Source organism: Podarcis vaucheri (genome assembly GCF_965113315.1).
Source record: "Podarcis vaucheri genome assembly, chromosome: 4".
NCBI classification, from domain to species: Eukaryota; Metazoa; Chordata; class Lepidosauria; order Squamata; family Lacertidae; genus Podarcis; species Podarcis vaucheri.
The window spans coordinates 72,483,915-72,503,828 of NC_138762.1; the positions used below are offsets into that span (position 1 = coordinate 72,483,915).

General features: G+C 42.3%; 1 protein-coding gene across 6 annotated transcripts in view; it reads left to right on the top strand.

The window, feature by feature from the left end:
- Nucleotides 1-469: 469 nt before the first annotated feature.
- NLGN4X (neuroligin 4 X-linked) overlaps nucleotides 470-19,914 on the top strand; it is a 167,875-nt gene continuing 148,430 nt past the window's right edge. For 2 of the 6 annotated variants that reach the window (XM_082220074.1, XM_082220073.1), the window contains exon 1: nucleotides 471-1,208. The gene's annotated coding sequence lies outside the window, so the exon portion shown is untranslated. Of the gene's footprint in view, nucleotides 1,209-1,400; nucleotides 1,420-19,914 lie in introns of those variants that run through there. The other 4 variants (XM_082220078.1, XM_082220076.1, XM_082220077.1 and 1 more) reach the window with 4 other exon arrangements.

The window sequence follows — 19,914 nt, forward strand, 5'->3', positions numbered from 1 at the left end:
CACTAGCATTTATATCCCACCTTTTACCTGAAGAATTCAAGGTGGCACACATGGTTCTCCCCCCATTTAATCTCCACAACAACCCTGTGAGAGAGGTTGGTTTGATATTCAAATTCAAACCAAACGTGGAGCCATTATATTGTATTAGAAAAAGCACCTGCAACTTTTATGAGAAGTGTGTGTGAGAGAGATACTCATGTGTCCATCACAGCATTTCTCAGGCATCCTATCAGGTGCAGCAATTTCCTATGATTTGTTACTACAGGAACAAGTTTGCAGGCGTTCACTGCTGGCAGTGGAAACACCATTTCAGCAGGCATGGTGGCACGAAAGGGTTAAGAGCGTGCACTGAGTAAAAAAGAAGCTAGACCAAAAAGAAGGCAGGGACTCAAGAGAGGAGAAGGAGGAGGAGTCTTTCCTTCTAGATACCTCCGCTTTTTTCTTTTCTTTTCTATTCCTACATGTGTAAAATGCCCACCTGTTCAACCACTACAGCCACCCTTGATCCTTCTGTTCCAGCTGGTTTGCACTAGGCTTCGATGCTCTTTGCATGCGGTTGTAGATGTAGGTATGCTTCCTGTAGCGATGGGGCCGGCTGCGGAGATCTATTGGCTGCCGGCTTTGTAAATTCCATTCAGTTTGGTCCAATCGCGGGAGGAGACAGCCTGGCACAGCCTGGACCGCTCGCTCGCTCTTCAATCTCGCTCTGCCTTGCCGATCAGTCTCGCTCTCCCTCTCGCTGTCGCTTGTCTCCCTGCAATAGGCAAGCGGAGCTCCCACTCCCAGACCCAACGCGCCTTCTTCTTCTTCCGCCGCTGCCGCCGCCGATTGCAACGCATTTGCCGCTTGAATGTAGGTCATTTACAACAGAAAGCGCCGGGTTCTTTCAAACCTAGTGCTGTTGTGTTGCTGCCGGTTTGGGGTTGTTGGTTGGTTTGTTTGTTTGGTCGCTCTCCACCACCAAGATTTTCTGCCTTTTTTTTGCGAGGGGCTGTTGCATTCCTCTGGACTAAAGGGGGGGAAAAACAACCCAAAACAAAACCGTGTTGGATTTCACACGCACACCACGCGAGCTAGGGGGTGGGGGGGAGGAAAAGAAGCTGGACCCCGGCGAAGCCTGCTGTGTGCTGCGATTCTGCTGGAAGTCGCCTGGGAAGACATAGGCTGCCAAGGACCCCTAAAACACAGAGACAGCTTCCTCCGCCGAGGTAGGTACAAACCAGAGCTCTGTCCTTTTTCCTTTTCCTTCCCAAACTCCCCCCCCACCTCTTCGTTTGCAGCTGGTACTCCAGAGGGGGGACTGGTTTGCTGCAGTCGTCTCTGCACTGTTTTCGGGGGGGGGGAGCATTGCCACACTCTTATTGGGAAAAAGAAAATACTTCCCGTTTCTCAGCACTGGAGATGATTTCCAGGTCTCATGTATGTAATGCATCTCTGTATCTCTTTGCCCAGGCACCCTCCTATGTCCCTGGACCACCGCTCTTAAGTGATGGGGGGGGCACTTTGCTGCAGTCAGCTCTTTAGGAAGACTCCGGAGCTCTGTGTGAGATGTTTACAAAGTAGCTCTGCCTTTACAGGCAAATAAACAGAAGAGTGTGGCGGAGAGGGAACCGGGGGGGGGGCGGCTCATATCTGCAGTACACAGAGAGAGATAGAGAGAGCATTGCTACAGTTTCAGCAAACGGGGGGAGGTATAGCTTGGGAAAGGAAACAGCACCCCGGTGCCCTGTTCTTTGCCACGGGGGTGGGCGTTGAGAGAATTGCAAAAGAGGCACGCTAAGCTTTGATTTAACCTCCCCCCCCCATCTCTTTTCCTAAGAAGGAACGGTTTTGGAGGCTCTCTGGAGGCATTAAGCAAGTCCTTTTCTTTCTCTTCATCTGCCGGAGGCTGCCTGTTGTTTTTTAAACCCACGTGATTGATTTCCAGGGTGGCATTTGGGTGGGTTCTTCTCTCCCCCCCCCGCCTCTATCGGCCCTCTTTATTATTTGTATGGTGGAGGGGTGGTGGTAAAATAAATCGCTTATTCTACAAAGAAGCGGGGCAGGACTCCCGGGGAGGGGTGGGGGGTGGGAATGAAGAGAGCAGGATTGCAGGGACGGGAGGGGATTTGTCTGTCCAGAGATTTCTGCACCTTCCTGGAAACTGGCTTGGGGGGGGGGCGGGGAGAGAGAGACGCGGACGCTGCCTCATCTCTTGCCTTGAATGGTTTATCAAAGCTGCCAACTCTTGACTTTCTAGTGGAAAGTTAAGAAGCCTAGGACTGATCCTCTCCCCCCACACCCACTTCTGCCTAAATGCCCAGAATCCAGGGGCTGCCTCTGCTCATTGCTGCCTCCCCCTCCTTCTCTGCACTGCAGCTGCTTTCATTTTCCGACCCCCCCTCCCCGCGCGTGCTTTTCACTCTGCAGGGCGCTGTGAATGATGCTCTGTCCCTTCTGCAGCCACCCATGAAGGGGGTCAGAAGAGCGGCCGCCTAACTTGTTACCCTCTCCTCTCCCCCACACCTTTTGCTTAAGCAGTTTCCTTATCCTCACCCCCACACAACCCCCCCCCTTTCCCAGCCTGCGTGGTGGGACCTCTGTGACGTGTTTAAGATTGCAAGAAAGGAAGACCCTAGTTGTGGGGGCGGGAGGGGAAAAGAAGCAGAGCTTTTCCCGCACCCACCCTCTGTCAAACCACTGCAGACACGTCCAAGTCCCTGATGCAGACAGGTCTCCTCCATCTGCTGTCCCTCTTTGGCACCAAAAGGGTTCAGCTACACACACACACATCCACTTTCAGCCTGTCAGGCTAACCCATCGAGTTTCTCTAACCATGAGAGATGCCAGACAGTTTTGGACATCCTCTTGCTTTCCTCTCAGTGACCAACTTTGCCGCCTCTTGGTTTGCCAGACCCATTTCTGTGGGGTTTGTTTTTTCAGGTTAACTTGCCTATCCCATTGCTTCCGCAAGTTTCCCAGCCATTTGCCAGGTGATCACGGCTGCCACTGCTGCAGCCAGCCCCCAAGGGTAAAGTGAAGTGAAGTCACCAACCACGCAGGCAACCCCCCACCATCTTGCAGCAACAGTTAGTGATCCTGCTTGATAGGATCTGTGCCTCAGGGTTGACAAGAACCAGGCACAAGAAAGGAAATCCTAGAGGTCAAGAATACCCACCTAGGGGGTATATTCTCTGCTTTGAGTATCCTGTAAGTAGCTACGGTAAGAGATGGAAGAAGGAAAGGGGATTTCCTAGTCTGGCCATCATGCTCCCTAGCTGGCTTTCCGGTTAGTGGAGATTTACAGGTTGTGGTTCCCTGGTTTCCATTTTGAGTGCAGAGAGGGATGCATTGAAAGTGGCTGCATTCAGCGACTGGTTAATTATGATCCTTACAGTTCAAAGCTATGACAGTGAGTTATTTCAAGGGGAGGAGATGGTGGTGGTAGAAATAAAGCAAAGCTAATTGTCTCAGTAAAACATTTCCATTCTGAAAACCAGCAAGGCAACCATCTCTATCAGTCCTTTTGCTATCCATACTGGATAAAGAGAAGAAGAGGAATATAACTTTATTTCTTTTCTTCTTGCGCCTTTTTCTTTTTTTGGTAGAAAGAAGCAGGTGTTGCTCTTGCGAGAAGATTCCACAAGGTGGTGGTGTGGACACTTCTTAATGATGTGTATTTTATTTATTTTTTGAAGGAGGTTTGGTCAATTGCTTGAATGGCTTTGCTTCCATGCACTTCTCTCTGTATCTTAAAAAGACTCATTGTGTGTCTGTTTTGCAAATGACAAAAGCAGGATTGTTGTACAAATCATGGGATATATTCAGCCGGGCCTACTCTCCTTTCCGTTGATAGTGTCTTCTTGGGAAAGAGAAGGGCTTAATGGGATCTCGAAGTTATATCTATTTTTATATATATGAAAATTTCAATAAGGGCAGGAACTGGTTGTCTTTACGATGAGATGTAGCAATGGTGTTAAATGATATGCAATAGAAGAAACAATTCTTGGTTGTGTTCAATAAATCAAGTGTTCTGGATTAAACTGTAACAGGTCTGGCGATTCAGTAACCAGAGGCAAAGACTTGATGTGGCTATTGAATCCATTACACTAGCTGTCTTTGATTTTGCTGCCAAGTTCTTGCTTTGGGGTGTGTGTGTGTGTGTGTGTGTGTGTGTGTGTTGTGGAGAGCATTGCAGTCCCTGAGATGTAAACAATTTCTCTTCTTGAGATACATTATTTTATTTTATTGTTAATGGAGTAAAAGAAGTAAGAAGAGAAGATATACCCTTGCTGTAACTTTCACTGAGGGAAGAGGGGAAAGGTCTTCCTCTAAGCTGAAAAAATGTTTTGAATCTGTATGTTTAAGGTGGGGCATATAGGACAATATAGAGATAGTGTGGCTTGAAAGGAAAGGGCAAAAGGGCGTAGCAATTTGGCAGCATTTTCATGTGGACATAACTTGGATTGCTACTTTCTTATCATTTTTAGGAATCTCTGCAATATGGAGCTTAGTGCAAATTTGAAACTCGGATTTATGGAAGGCCAGAAGTATTTTTCTTACGTAATACAGAGAGATATTGAGACATAAATGGTTTTCTTGCTATTTTGGGAACAGGATATGGTTGATGGTATCATTCTGTTTTATTCACTGGATGGAAACCTTTCCTTCCTATTTGAATTTATTGGTTTATAGATGATTGTTTCCAGTGACAGAGTGGCCCTTGATCTGGTATAGGAGTGTATGTTACTGGTTTTAATCATGTAAAACTCATCATATATAAAAGTGCTGTCTATAATTACCTATCAATAATTTACACAAGCATAAGCATTTTGGTGGTATACCAATGAAATTAATAACCAAAGAAGTTATTTAATGTTAAAATTTATTCTGAAATGATTCAGTAAAAAATTGCCTTTCCTTTCTTCATAACTATGGGGAATAAATGCAAATGTAATTTCATTTGTTCCTTGGATCATAATTGCATTGGGTCTCTCATGCTGTTTCTTTCTAGTAGTTTCTCATTAATTCTATAATACTTCCAGGCCCTAATATGGTCTAGACATATGAGGGAAATGGCTGGTTTATTACCCTACAAATACAGTTACCTTTAAATCTATGTGTTGCATGTGTCAGAACATTTCATTTCCAGAGTGAATAGGAAATGTGTTGGCAAATAAGAATAATAATTCAATTAAACTAGTGCAAATAAAAACTGTCTGTCATATATGATAGGTAAAATGAAAGTAATTTCTTTTATACACTGTATATATTGTCATCTCAGCAGAATTAACTATTTTTATTGAATTTTGACTGTATTATGAAGTAAAAAAAACAAAACCAACTCCATGTGTCCACTTCACTGCACAAATTCTCTCTTGAATCTGTTCACTGAACTTCATGTTCTTTAACAGCCAGTTTGTCTCCAAAAGAACAATGATAAAAGGTTTGTCAAAAATGGCTGTCTTAATACGAGGATGCCAAGCTGAAGTTCATCAGTAGTCAGCGAGACGAAGCTGTGAATCACAAGGAAGAGGCACTTGCTTGCAGTCTTTAAATGGAAACGGCTTTAAAATGACCATTTCTTGCATGGGGGCAGGAAAGCGTGCACTGCTGTTTTTGATGGGCCCACAGTACAGCTGCTACTTGTCTTTTAAAGGTGAGGGCCTGTTCTCTGAGGAGTTCAAAACACCCACTGTGTGGCACAGATCCACTTGTGTGGAACAGCAGCTGTGTTTAAACCGCGTAGAAGGTGCTGTCATTCTGCCATTTTATGACCTTCTGTGTAGGGGGGGGGGGGGACAACAACAACAACAGAGTGACAGGAGGCTTTTGTGTGCCCAAGGTTCATTAGCAATGCATATGCCTAAGTACCTGGAAACCAAGGAAGAAAGAAAAAAGTGATGTTATAAAACCAGGCCAAATGCACAAAACTATCACTAAGCCATTCAGAGCCACAGTGGGGCTTTCCGTCCAACCTGCATCTGTTCTTTGTCACCATGCAGCTCAGGTGTACTGAAGCGATGTTTGTAAAGCATTTATGTTATGAGCCATTTTGATCCCCACATCTGACAGGGTTATGTATTCAGCTCTCTCACCTTTTAATGGGCCTCGTTCTGTTTGCTTTAGTAGTCTCCTGATATGAATTCCAAGGGAGGGGGAAATGCTTGTTGTCTGATAGAAATGAGATTTCATTGGCACTATTCCTGGAAATAATGGGTAGTGAAAGCCCTCTCAGTAGATCCGAAGGTGAGGAAGAAAAGCAGGAGGTGGGGGTGGGAAATGAAAATTGTGTGCGCACAATGGAAAATTCCTAAATATAACAAGTTGCCATTTATCTTTAGGAATATTAGGAACAACAATCTTTGATGTTCACGGTTTTTAAGTGGTGGTTTTTTTGGCAGTTCTTCTTATTCCATCCTATCTTCACAACTCATCAGCTTAGGCTAAAATGTATGACTTGCCCAAAGCCATATGGTGAGTTTCATGACTTACACTTCTCTCCTTCAACCTCAAAATTTTGTTCAGGGGACCATGTGAATTTGTGAGGGAAATGGTTGAGAATTTTTCTAAAAGAAAATTGGTACTTTTTTTTTAAAAAAAAGAAATATTGAAAAGTAAGAATGGGATGCAAATTCCCCCCTCTGCAATCAGCTTTGACAGTTTCTTGTTCCTAATTCACATTTACATAAATTAAAAAGTAATTTAATTTGTGATTCCAAGACTCTGGAGTGGAAAAACAGCAGGGCAGCATAAAGAAAAGAGCTATCTTCAGAACGAAGGGTTTGCCAAAAGGCCCAATTTGGAAAACAAAAAGTTTGGAGTTGTGGGTTATGACCCTTGATAATCAGCTTTATTTCACCTTATCTGATCTGCCTGTTCCATAACAAAATGCATATATTGGGGGTGGCAAACCCGTGGCCCTCGGTTAATGTTGCACTACAATAGTGGTAAGAAACCTTTTAGCTTGAGGGCTGCACTGCTACATGAGTAACCTTGGGGACGACCTGCTGGTGGTGGGTGGGGCCAGCACCGAAGTGAATGGATTAACAGGTGTGATGTTTACCTTTGTGGAGAAGACCACATTCCAGCCATGCAAAAGCCAGAGGTTTCTACAAACACATTACTCTATCCAGGAAAATAAGAGGCATTATCATTGTTCATGTACACATTCCAGCCAAGCAAAAGCACTTGAGGTCATGGAGGTGTGTTGTATGGGGAGAGGTGTTACCTTGAGAGAGGGGGGTGAGGTAGAGAAGCCTGAAGCATTGCATTCAGCTGCTGTGCCTTAGGTCACCTCCTCCATCACCCCAGCTCTACACCTACCACTACCATCATCCTTGCCCATTGGCCTTGCTCGCTGTGGCTAATAGGAACTGGAGTCTAATAATATTGGCAGTGGCGTAGTGGTGGTGGAGGTGCGCAGGTTCTTCATCCTTGGCACAAACAGAACCTGTGAAACATTTTACTATATATACTTATTGAGGCCATAGCCCATTGAAACATTGTCCCGAACCCATGTGGGCTCAAAGTGAAGACATGGAAGGACTGCACATGTAAGACTGGCATCCAATGTCCTTTTTGGACCTTATGTTTTGGTTGCACGCACTTAGAAACATCTGCATGGTAATCAGTCTTTAAGAACGATTCAAAATTGTCAATGAAAATGGAGATAGGGGCTATTTAGTAAATACTTGAAGCTCCAGAAAGCTTCTGATAAAGCCATGAGTCCTCACCAAACTTTGGATACACATGATATGTGGCTTTGTCTTTGTATGGATCAGAAAATGATTAAAGAACAGGAAGGAGATGGCCAGAATAAGCAATGGACTTCCCCAAGTATTTTTGTTGGGAGGAACTGATGCTGCTTAACTTACTAATAAATGATCTGGAGTCAGGACTGAGTGATAAGGTTATTAAGTTTATGGATGCCACCCAATTATTCAGGAGGGTGAAATTCAAAGCAGGCAGAAGAATTTCAGAAGCATTTCTCCAAAATGCTGAAAGGGCAACAAAATGGCAAATGATATTCATTGCAAATAAGAGCAGGTGATATCATTGCTCTTGCAGCAAAGTATTCTAAGTTAATGCATTTGCTGATGAAATTTGAATTGGCTGTGATTACCCAGGACTAAAAAGATCATGGGATGTGGTGGACTGTTCACTGCAAATGTCAGCTTGGTATGCCTCAAGTGTTTCAAATTATTAGGAAATGGCCTGAAAATAAAACAGTTGGTATAATGCCTTTATATAAATTGATGGTTGAGCCTTATTTGGAATGCTGGTTTGTATCACTGATAATGGAAGAAAAGTATAGGTAGGACAGGCCAAGATTTGTAACCAAAGGATCTACTGAAAAGAGGTGGGTAGGAAGAAGGAGCAGAATGCCAGCATCGGAGGTAGATGGACCAAGGGTGCTGTAGGCAGGTGTGAAGGAGTGGAAGGGATGGGCAGCAAACATGAAGAAGAGTTTGGATTTGATATCCCACTTTATCACTAACCGAAGGAGTCTCAAAGCAGCTAACATTCTCCTTTGCCTTCCTCCCTCACAACAAACACTCTGTGAGATGAGTGGGGCTGAGAGACTTCAGAGAAGTGTGACTAGCCCAAGGTCACCCAGCAGCTGCATGTGGAGGAGTGGAGACGCGAACCCGGTTCCCCAGATTACGAATCGACCGCTCTTAACCACTAAACCCCACTGGCATGAAGTCAGGCAAGGAGTCAGCAGAGCATGAGAAGTTCTAATTGTTTTTTGGCCAGCCAAATGACTGTATGCTGCCCTAGAAATATTTATATACTGGCAAATTGCATCCTCAAAAGTGGAATCAGGTTAGACCTTGCTGTCTGAGTGAAGCAACCATCTCAGACATCAGATGCTGGGGACATTGAGTGACCATGAGGTGTTGGGAGACAGCCTGCCCTGTGCCCTCTAAGCTAGGTTGCTGCTCCCTGGAATGTGTCTCATCACCAATCTCAAAACAAGATTACATTTTCAGTCCGTTGGCATCTGTATGTGAAATGGGGGTGCCATCTTGTCCTTTACCTCAGGCAAAAAAGAAAAAAAAATGTCTTGAAGGCTCTTGGTGGAATTATGCCTAGAGATAATGCCAATGCATCAGACCTTTTTCACGGATGAAGTCTCTAGCTGGAGCGTTGTGGTAGAATCCATAACAACCTACCAAAGGGTAGCTGGCCTTGAAAGTGTTAGCCTTGAAAGGGGTCTAAATGCAGAACTATATAATTTTCCTTCCTGCTACATTTTTGAATAATATTGAACTCATTTTTAAATGCTTTGTTCTCCCCTTAACTGTTCATTGCTGAGATAACAACCTCTGAAGTCATTTCAACCTCTTGATTTGTTTACAGATTCAGGATGTGTATCAAAGACTAATCTGAGCTGAAAGACACCTCCAAATTCTTTTCATTAATTCCTATAATTGTAGGCCATGACAGCGCTGACAGAATCAGATATTTGCACTCTCTGTAAAGGATGGCTTCATCACACTGAACACATCTGTGCACTTTAACTGTAATGTGCTCACATTCCAACCCTGTCTTTAATGTACTTGGAGTGTGATTCATTTGAGTAATGTGGTGAGATTTCCAAGGTTCCTCTCTCCCACAGTATTTTGTGAATGCTCTTCTTCTTGATGGAGATGTTAAAACTTTTAAGAGAGTCAGGCTTTGAAAATTACTGTAACTCTTATTAGAAGCACATGATAGAAAATATCACAATGAGCTGATTAAAAGACCTGGCCCAGGGAAGAGCAAAATGCACTATCACTCATTATTAAAATAAGTTGGTTTTTTAAAAGCACCAATTTATTCAAGGGCAGAATGGGACTATTTTGTTGGATTCATGTAAGAAGATCATATCTGAGAGTGACTGACAGAGTAAATGGAAAAATTGGAAATTTGTAATGACACTATTGAAGTCCTGAAAAGTATAAATCTATATATTATTTAAATTAAATGCCTGAGTGAAGTATAAATTTATAATTGTTCATTACAGATTCTGTTATATCTTATCCAATGTGGACTACACACTTACAGCAATGTGTTTGCCCCTGGATAAAGTTTCCACATCTTCTCAGGCAGCAGCCATAGATCACTGCATTCGGAAGGTTCCATCCCTGCTATCTCTGGTTAACAGGATTAAGTATAACAGGGCTAGAAAATATCTCCATTTTGAGACCCCAGATTGCAGGTCTCTCCCCCCAAAACAGCATTGAGCTGGACATGGGTGTCACATTCTGTCAGATTTTGATAACAGGCTATGGAGCTAACTAGTTGTTAAGTTTTATTGTACTGCATTAGTGTTGGATTACATGTAACAATTAGACCTAATATCTGCTTTACCAAAGATTTTTCACTTTTATTTGTTCCGCCATTCAGAAATTATTTTGCTGTTGTTAACTTTTCAGTGTGCTATGCACTCCTTAAGGTAATGAAGATTAAAGTGAAACCCATGGTGATGGGATAGTTTTGGTTTGGTTTATTTAGGTGAATAAATCCATTCCAGAAGTAGCCTTATTGGATTCCCATTGGTGCCCTTGTGCTCATGGATTCCCACAGCCCCCTGGGAGGTGGTGTTAAGGGGATACAGGCGGCACCTGCCCAAATCACCCTCCCCATCTCTTCTGTGATCATTTGTCTCCTTTGGATCAAAAACCCTGCTGTGAGTGCAAGGAACCAGTTGAGTTCTACCCTCTGTCTATTGTCCCATGTTTTGATGGTATCTTCAAGACAATACAGTGGTACCTTGGTTCTCAAACTTAATCCATTCCAGGAGTCCATTTGACTCCCGAAACCCTTCGAAAACCAAGGTGCAGCTTCCGATTGGCTGCAGAAGCTTCCTGCATTCAAATGGAAGCCATGTCGGACATCTAGCTTCCAAAAAAGTTCGCAAACCAGAACACTTACTTCCAGGTTTGCGGCATTCGGGAGCCAATTTGTTCATCAACTAAGCCGTTTGATAACCAAGGTAACCAAGGTACCACTGTACCTTTTAATGTGATACAAACTTTCATGGGCACTTTGCAAAATTTATTTATTTATTATTATTAATTTATTGTATTTATATCCCACATTTTTCTCCAGGGACCTCAGGATGGTGTACATAGTTCTCCCCTTCCTCATTTACTCCCCAAAATAACCTTGTTATGTAGGTTACATTGAAAGACAGTGACTGGCCCAAAGCAAACCAGTTCAAGTCCTGAGTGGGGATTTCACAAATGAAGCCCCCCAATGCTTGTCTGACATTGTATCTGCAGGGCCTCACATGCTTGCTTGGTGACGGACTGCTTTTGAACGAGGAGTGCACCTGTGTATAGATGGGACAACTCAGTAGACATTGTATAGCTAATGAGGTTTTGGGTATAATATTTGCTGCTGGTCTCCTTTAGATGAAAGGAAAATAAGTAGCTTGTACTATCCCTTGGAGTGCTGAATCAGTAGAACATGGTTTAAATTATGCACAGCTGGAGAGACAAGCTGCAGCACTGGAGGCTGTAAATTAGATAATGCAACCTCTCTGCAGAAGGTATGTAGCCCAAATTTGTGTGTGTTGTGTTTGTAGACATTCATAGGGCATGCATGAAATTGGAAGGTATTATGCAGCTCTGAAGTTCAGTAATCTCTGAATAAACTGGCACTTATTCTATCCTTGCATTGTTGCTTGTATGGTATTAACCAGTCTGTATCATACCAGTTTTGGAATCGGTCCACCTTCCTTCCTTATGTGGAAAACTGTACGCTGATGATACTAAACCAGTTCCTTCACCATTGGGTTTCTTATTAGCAATATCAGCAGTCATTGGAACCCAATAGTAAATGGTGGTTGGTAAGCAGCCCTGGTTTTCTGGTGGCATCTTGCTCACCTCCCATGAAGTGTTTTTAAAGATGTTACACATAAAGCCATTTGGTGACCAGACAGTGGGCTCTGTTATCTCTTTTAGAATGTATATCAGCCTTGATCTCTTTCGTTCTCCTACCCCACTGGTACCATAAGTAAATATTATACAATAGACAGAATGTTGAGTTTTGAGCATGGAACCTCCTCATCTGTATCACTTTTTGTTGGCCAATTTTGAGCCTTCTCTTTTTGGAAGGTTTTAAAGCAGGCATAGGAAGGAAATCTTATTTGACAAAATGGCTTCCTGCAAAAGAAAAATACTGGCCATGAGCTGAACACACTTAGAATCCCAGTCTTTTGGAAGGGTTCAACACTTCTTATTCTGAAAATTCATACTTCAGCGCTTCCTACTGAATCCATGATGATCAGAGTGGAGCCTTTGAGGGTTGGATTAGGGTTCCCCTTCTATATGGAAAACGCTGCTTTCATGAAAAGAGGCTCCCAAAAACTAGGAGTCCAAGCTATTATCTCTTACTCCAGATTCCTATTTCTGCTTGCTACAGAAATGTATCAGTTATCATTTTCTTGCTCTTGGGCCAAAGAATCAGGGGATAAAATTAACACCTACTGTGTAAATATTTTTATCTGTAATCAGACCCATTACTGAAAGAGATAAATTTAAAAGTTGATGATTCATTGTGGTTTTCCTAACCAGTGTTCCATGTAATCTTATTGCATACTCAAGGGAAACAAATGATCATATACAATGTATTGTGCACTTTAGAAAGTTTCATATAGAATGATTGCTGAGTATGTAATATTCACCAGAACTGGTAGGGTTTCATGTGATAGATTTTTGAAAATATGTCTAGCGTATTGTTAGTTTCTGATAGGACTACTGCATTCTTGTTCTCAGCAGTGCAATGGGGGGGGGAGATGCTTAGGAATTTTTAATATTCCATTTCTGGGGATGATACAGATCTCATCTCCCCTGTCATAAAAGTATCAGTCAGCTATTACTGGCTGTCATTATTTTAATATCCTTTCCTCCTGATGCAGCATAGCATTTTGCACTGAACTCTGCTGCTTGTTTAGAAAGTAGATAGCCATGAAACAGACTGGAATTGGAATTTCTCTACCGCTGGAATGTAATACGGACACACAGAATGACTGAGATTGCATTTGAAAGCACACTTCTAGTGCAACCCAAAGTGTGTTTCCTGAGAAATAAGCTCTACTGAGATCCAAATATGCATGCACATGGTTTATTTTAGTCTGACTTTGGAGCAGTAGTGGTTGGTTTGGTGAGGCTTTGGTGCTTAAACAACCTCTTATAACTGGTGCCTTCACCTCACAGGAAAGGACCTGGTGATGGGTAAGTCAGCATGCTGTAAAAGCACTGGCAGGATTATCAGAAATGAGGTTGTCAAAGCTGTTTCCCAATCCCTAATTTTTATATTTGTACATCACAATAGTAAAGACATTTTAATAGTGCTCCTAGAACGATTGCAGCCACTTGAGGCCCAAGTGACTCCAGCAACTAGAAGTGCCTACACTGAGCTTCAGGCTGGTTTATCATCTATGGCCTTTTCTGAACAGGAATAGTCTGTCTACAGTTATCTATGTTCTGGTAACTTCCTGGATGGACTAATTTAATAGCCTTTATGCTCTTGAAGATGATCCAAAGGTGCAAAATGCAGTGACCAGGGTGTTGATGGAGCAATGAGCTTGTTGCATATAATTCCTGTTCTCTGTTACGTTGGTTGCCACTTATCTTCCAGGTTCAATTCAATGTGCTAATGTTGACATTCAAAATCCTAAAAGACCTGAGGTCCACATATATGAGGGAAGGCGTTCTTTCATATCAGTTTGTTTCTCATTAAGGTCAACAGATGAGCCTCTCATGTTGGTCCCTACATTAAATGAGGTGTGTACTGTAGCTTTTACAGTAGTGGCTCCATCACATCACTGAGATGATTCTTTCACCCACTTCATCTTCATTTAGACACTAGGTTAAGAACCTCATTTTTGTCAGGCTTTCAGAAAGGCAACTTTGCATTTGATCCTGCTGTATTTATGCTCTCTATTAGAATTATTCAATGCTTATTATGTTTTGTATTGCCTTATTCTGATATAAACCTCGCTGTGAGCATTTTTGTTTAAAGGCATTATGGAGGTGTCTTAATAAATAAATAATTTCACACCCGAAGTCATGCTAAATGGTTACTCAGTTCAGTTCAAAGTTCTGCATGTGTGCTTCTTATAAGAAACAGCTATATGTGGACAAGTGTAAACATTCATGATTACCCAGAAGTGGCTGAGCCACAGCAGTGTGTTGCAAACAGTTATTCTGAGCTTGCTGTGTTTAAATGTTATGCCTAATGTGAAATGGTTGGGAAATGCTTTGGTAAAGTCAGGATGGGGTCTATTAGAAATTGCCATAATGTATATGTTCTGCTACGACGTTGACAGGAGTGCCTGAGGGTTGAGAGATCAAATTTCTCCATCTGTTAACAAGATATTTTGTATGCCAAATAGTAGGCAAACACTTGATTAGATTTAAATGTCTAATGGATTCTGCTGTCTGGCTGGAACTGCATGACGTCCAGAAGCAAACAGAGTGATGCAATCATTTCGGCACTTATGATTCAATACCTGATATGTGTCCTGAGATATCTCAATTTTGTCTGAGCAAGTCTGTCAAACCTTTATTTTCAAATATAGACACCTGATGATATTATGAAAACATTCCCATTCAAACAAAGTGCCTCATTGAATGTATTCATATATCCTTTTTAATGCATCTTCTTTCAGCATTGAAACACTATTTTTATTTATTTCAACAATCTGCATATCACTTAATCACAGTCATCTCCAAATATTGTACAGGAGACCCAATACAATATGACTAAGTTACAATCAGAATTCATTTAAAAACTCTACTGGGAAAAAGTATTCAGTAAGTGCTGGATATATAAGAAGAGGCTCTGGTCAGGCCGGTGGCCCATCTAGTCCAGCTTCCTGTTCTCACATTGGCCAACCAGATTCCCATGGGAAACCCAGAAACAGGTTTCCAGCACAAGAGCAGCATCCCCTTCTGTGGTTTATACCAACTGGGATTCAGAGGCATTATTGCCTCTAGTTCTGGAAGGAGAGCATAGCCATCATGGCTAATAGCCATCAGTAGTCCTCTTCTGCATGAATATATCTAATACGCTTTTAAAACCATCTTGATTGGTGGCCACCACTGCCTTCCCTGGGACGCAGGTGGCGCTGTGGGTTAAACCACAGAGCCTAGGACTTGCCAATCAGAAGGTTGGTGGTTCAAATCCCCGCGATGGGGTGAGCTCCTGTTGCTCGGTCCCAGTTCCTGCAGTTCAAAAGCACGTCAAAGTACAAGTAGATAAATAGGTACCGCTCTGGCAGGAAGGTAAACGGCATTTCCGTGCGCTGCTCTGGTTCATCAGAAGTGGCTTAGTCGTGATGTCCACATGACCTGGAAGCTGTACGCTGGCTCCCTCGGCTAATAAAGCGAGATGAGCGCTGCAACCTCAGAGTCGGTCACAACTGGACCTAATGGTCAGGGGTCCCTTTACCTTTACCTTACTGCCTTCCCTGGGAACAAGCACCCCTATACCCTGAACCTCTTCATTCAGATGGAGTGCAATACCATTCAGAACAAGCAGTTGGCCAGTTTTCCTGACACAGGAACCACCATCCCACAATGCCTCCATCTTCTGAAGGTTTGACTTTTGTGACAATTTATCATACTCTTTATTGTCATTGCCACCATGATGATGATTTAAATGTATGATGAACCATTTTGTCACAGCAGTAAACAAATGTTAGGTGCCTGGGTGTTCTCAGCTTTTCAGGAACATTTTCCTGGTGCCAGGTTTTGTTTCAGATGCTCATAGCCATCTTGGCCTCATATACACCTGGCACCATGATGGTATGAGAAAGTAACCAGTGAACTGGGCTATTCAGGGGTGGCCAGGGAGATACAAGGCTCAAATACATAGAGTACAGCTCAGAACTGCCCTTTCCACGCTGAACAGATGAGGGTGGTGGTATGCATTTACCTGAGACAAATATTCACTTACATATTTTATGAGAACAGAATGAATTACAACTTTAAGGCTCAAGCACCTGTTTTTATTTTTTATATGAATCATAGGAATTCTGTGCTGCTTCCATTTTTCATTTTAATTAAAAGTGTGTCAATGCTACATTTTTAATAATGGGTTGCAAAACTGAACAATGGACTGATGAGATGGGAGTAGGATTTTTCTAATCATGGAATGCATATTTATAAAATCTCAAGTGCTGTATTCATTTTATAGTGATTAAAGGATCTATGTAATGAAGATTCATAACTTTTTTAGTTTTATCTAAACTATATTAGTATGTGCAGATATTCTGCAATTCATCTAGCCTTTAGACACCACTTTTCTAATATTCTAGTGGAGTTTTAAAAATAGAAATGGACAAAGTTAGTCACACATATTCTGCAAAAAACCTACTAAATATCAATTATAATTTCTCATATTGAATTGACAAGCAGTGGTATTCTCAGTTCAAAGTTGGTGTTAAATAGTCGTTATAATTTTTATTTTGTTGTTGCTGACATTTGTCTGTCTCAAGAGACAATGGAGTACACCTCCGGTAGTTAAGTCAAACCACTGTTAGCAGCACCCAAGTGACCTCCTTGCAGCACAAGCCTAGGCACTGTGTGTGGAGGTCCTGGGTTACCCAGACAACCAGGCCCCCCTCTTAGCCTCACTGATATGGTCCAAAGAAAAACATTACAATACATCTGGCACCAGCTTGGCACCATCCACCCGTCTTAGGGACTCCATTCTAGATTTGTGTAGGCTTCTTCCAAAGATATCCTGCAAGGCAGTGGACATTTTGGATCAGCGTTTTGCTTCTCCTATATAGACTACCTTCCCAGTTTGATGAGCCCCATCTGCCCCTCACTTTCGTCTCTCCCACATACAGAAACCAACCTCTTGACTGTTGGACCCACTATTGGTCTCAAGATTATTCAGGTGAGATTTATTTGCAGGAAATATTCTTCTGGTGGTAGGAGGGGAGGGGATCTAAACACAAGAGCATCAAAACATTTCCTGGAGTAGATACTGGCTAGTTTTGCTTTGGACACCACCATTTTCCCTCAAAACATTAAAACAAGAGTGAGAAGCACTTGTGAGATCTTCTGAATCAGCTAAAAAGATACTTACCAGTGGAATGTGGTCATTCACCAATAAGCCATTGTGCTGTGCTGATCACAACCTTTCATTCTGCAAGTGTGGGTCCATATTTGTGTTTGACCTGGGAGGTGCATTTTTAACCCAGGTGTAGGGAAGAAATCAGGACAAATCTTTATTGACTGCAGCAGGCAGGTTAAGTGTTGGCATGGCAGTAGGGCCAGGAGCAGTTCATCATTCTACTCACTCCTTTCTGGGGTTGGATTGTGCCAAACCCATTCCATGGGAGTAGCCTAGTGTTTCACCCTGTTGTGGTGCAAGCCAATCTGGCAAGGTCTCACTAGGCAACCAGGGTGAGGGTTCCAGCCAAGCTTGGACCAATCCTTCCCACAGGCTCCTCACAACATCCCCCCTTCACTAAACTGCTGCTGCCCAATGCCATTTCCACACAGCATTAATCCACCTAACAAAAGACCGCATGCTGCACATTGACGGTAACAATAATGATTTGATCCGATTTCAACACGAACCTGCTTTGGAACTTCACCTTCCAGCAGAGCCACTGGTGAAACTAAAGGAAGTTTGAAAAAATATAGTTTCTGAGATGGGATGCTGTTAAAAGCAGGGAAAAGCTTTTCAAACCCAACTTGGCTGTGTTCAAGTCCCTGGATGTCCTTAAGAATTTCAGTTAAAGGAACATGGGCATGCATGGGCAAGCCTTATTACTGGAATGTCATTTGTTTAAATAACTTTGGTAGCATTCTGATTCAAAATTATTGTGCTGGCACATCTTTCTGTAGTACTGACATGATAACCTTGCAGCACTGGTACAGTGTTATGCTTTGCAGTGGTAGTTCCAGTGCATCTGTTGGAACATCCTTTCTTAGACATTTATCTGCTTCTGCAGCCATTCTTAGGATCAAACTGAAGTCCCTTTGGGGATTCCTGTACCCTTTTGAAGTCAAAGATACAAATCTACACTTCTTCACCAAAGATGGTTTGATTTGTTTCCTTATCTATGTCATTTTAAGGACGTGTTCACTCACTCACATACATAGACACATATTGCATGTTAGCCACAGGAAAAGGGCTTAGGTGATGTAGATTTTCTGGTTCCCTGTTTATAGCTAGCTTGCCATGGGCACAGTAGCAATCTCTATCCCATTCTGCAGGCTATACAACAGCTTTCTCAACGGTATCACCACAGTTATAGAAGCATAGCTGTCAACTTTCCCCTTTTCTTGCGAGGAATCCTATTCGGAATAAAGGAATTTCCCTTTTAAAAAGGGAAAAGTTGACAGCTATGTATAGAAGTGCATTCTGATGGAAGGAAGTTTGGCTACATTCTTGCTTGCTTTTAGGTGTCAAGTAAAAATTAGTGATATATAGTGTTGGGGCCAGGTTTCCAAAACTCACCTTGTAGGATGCCCTTGACATGAACACTCCCTCCTTTAGGTTGTCCAAGTCACCATTGTAAAGCAGAGGTCCATGAACAGTAGCCTTTCTATTCTGCTTAATACTTCTATTGCCTATTCCCTATTCTTTCAGAACAGCAATAAGTATTGAACAAGAACTCTGAGTTATCTTGATGGTAACACAGGAGTCCATAGTGGTTGTAAGTCTTCTGTTAAACAGTTTCTCACTAAAGTGTTTTCAGTTTGGATTTTGATCTACCTACAAAGTTAACTATGCCTAGAAACCATGATGTTAATATTCTGTCTTGGAGAGGAGGCATGCTTTTGATGGTTGATGCCCTCTATGGAGCTCTCTGTAGCCCTTGGTCTGGTAATGTTTCTTTGAGGTAACATATTAAAAAGCCAAAGAACTTTGCAAGGGGTTATTTGGCTCTATTATTTGGATTTTATACACTGTCTATCTTACATATACCCTCAAAATCTTTTTTAAAAATATATTCAGTTTTGTGTTCACTTGGCTTACCATGGCAGTCTTCTAATTAGTCCCAGAGCAAGGCATGTTTATAGCCCCAGCACTGGTTCTATGTTTCCATATACTGCCACAAAATGACCCCTGATCTTGGCATATCATCTCCAACTCACAGATATCTCTGTGTGGAATTACTGTCTCATTGTAAGTTCTCAGTCTTACATTTTTGGTTATAACCCTCACAGGTTTTTCCTCACATTTTCTCTCTCTCTCTCTTGAAGGACATTTTGAGAAACTACATCTGAGATCACATTTGCCTTGGCTCTAATATCCAACTTGTATTGCACTCCAGTCCCATTTGTTTCTAAGGGAATTGTCTATTTCTCTGGTCTGTTGATACCAAGGTACAGATGTAGAATTCTTCCTGTTGGTAGCCTGCTTTTGCTACAGTTTCATTTTCTGTATACATTGCAACACTTACCTATGGCTAGACACTTTCTAGATCTGTGACTGCCTACACGCTGTGTTCACTTATCTTTATGGACTCTGGATCCAGAGATGTGTGGTGGTCACATTCTTCTAAATTCCTTTACTCTGGGAATGCTCCTTCTGCAAAAGCCTGACCCTGCCATGCTTGGGTGACTTTGGGCTTCCACCTGCACTTACTGCTTCAATTGAAACATTTGGAATTCATTCCCTCTTAAATCTTGCATCCTGCTCTCTACTATAAAAGTAAATCATTCAAGTTGATTATCGTTTCTGAAATCAGATCATGGTCTCCCAGGAGTTATATATTTTTAAAGTTTACAGTCTGAAAGTCCCAACACAATCAAATACTTAATTAGTGACCTAGGGCCTCAAAGTTTCATGGCTGGCCCACCAGTTTAAGGTTCGTAAGGAATTCTATTTGTTTCTCTTCTTGTTGGGCCCTGAGGTGCCACTTAAATTTGTTTAGAACTACTGAAAATTAGCCTGTTCCTACCAGCT